Genomic DNA, 1,607 nt, shown 5'->3' on the forward strand with positions numbered 1-1,607 from the left:
GGGATTACAGGTGTGAGCCACGACATTCAGCCCAGCTATCCTTTTTTTTTTTTTCTTTTTTTTGAGATGGAGTCTCACCCTGTTGCCCAGGTTTGAATGCAATGGCGCAAACTTGGCTCACTGTAACCTCCACCTCCCAGATTCAAGCAATTCTCCTGGCTCAGCCTCCCAAGTAGCTGGGATCACAGGCACATGCCATCACTCCCAGCTAATTTTTTGTATCTTTTTTTAAAAATTTTTTTTTGAGATGGAGTTTCGCTCTTGTTACCCAGGCTGGAGTGCAATGGCACGATCTCAGCTCAGCTCACCGCAACCTCTGTCTCCTGGGTTCAAGCAATTCTCCTGCCTCAGCTTCCCAAGTAGCTGGGACTACAGGCACAAGCCACCATGCCCAGATAATTTTTGTATTTTTAGTAGAGACGGGGTTTCACCTTGTTGACCAGGATGGCTTCCATCTCTTGACCTTGTGATCAAGACCTCCTTGGCCTCCTAAAGTGCTGGGATTATAGGCGTGACCCACCACACCCGGGTAGACACAGGGTTTCATCATGTTGGCCAGGTTGGTTTCAAATTCCTGACCTCACGATCTGCCTGCCTCAGTCTCCCAAAGTGCTGGATTACAGGTATGACCCACCGTGTCCAGCAGTTTTATTGTCTTATCTTTATTCTGCTAAAATTAATCAGTGAGCTCATCCAGGGGCAGCCTGTTCTCTTTATTGTCAGGTTCCCCACTATAGGCTGACCTGGCATATATTTCATATATTTGCCTGGAATCATACCAGTTTATGCCTGGTTTTATTTTATTTTCCTAGGGGAAAGCACGAATGCAGTCCCCCACTACCACAAATTATGCAGCCGAGTTTCTCACATTTGGGGAAATCGCAGGAGTCAGCAAAGCCTTGCCCTGAGAAAACCACCTTTGTGATCATTCTGTCTCCTCTGCCAGGTAAGTATTAGTTTATGCCTGTTTCCTGGCATAATTATCAATAGTGCATCCTTTTTTTTCTCACAAAGTAGCTCTGTTTAGACAATAAATTACCCATCAACCCCATCATATTGATGGTTACTTTAGTCAGTTATTTTATTAGAGACTGGAAAGTGTTTTTCTAATACTATCATTCTTTTACATTTATTAACTGAACTATTTGTATACAATACTCTTTTCCATACCTATAGGACTTCTGGGATACCCTGAAATAGAGTTTACTTCAGAATGCAAAGTAAATGCCTAATTCCTTCCCCTCGGTTGACAATTTTCAGAATATTGACTTGGTGCCCAGACAAGTTCTAGTGTTATCCAATATCCCAAGAGTTTTGTTTCTCTTTCTTTAAAATATCATTAAGAATGCACGGCTTTTTAGATCTTAAATGTGTTTTAATCAATCATAGTTATCATTGATTCTTTAACTGTCTCACCTTTGGACAGTGAAAATGCGCTCAAGCTGGCTCATGTGTCATTTTGACAATGCCTCATTTTCCTTTCACGGCTTTCTCATTTGGTGGCACACAATGTTTCAGATTTATCTTCTATATTTCTTCTCCCAGATCTAAAATTATGCATTTCCCAGAATTAGTGATTAAGTTGATAACTCAAAAGAGTTTCGGAA

The 1,607-nt window shown here is 41.4% G+C and overlaps 1 pseudogene; it reads right to left on the minus strand.

Moving 5' to 3' along the window:
- Positions 1–809: 809 nt before the first annotated feature.
- LOC116556466 lies at positions 810–954 on the minus strand (annotated as a pseudogene).
- Positions 955–1,607: the final 653 nt, after the last annotated feature.

This window comes from Sapajus apella, unplaced genomic scaffold (assembly GCF_009761245.1).
Source record: "Sapajus apella isolate SASKATOON/1434 unplaced genomic scaffold, GSC_monkey_1.0 scaffold16, whole genome shotgun sequence".
Lineage (NCBI taxonomy): Eukaryota > Metazoa > Chordata > Mammalia > Primates > Cebidae > Sapajus > Sapajus apella.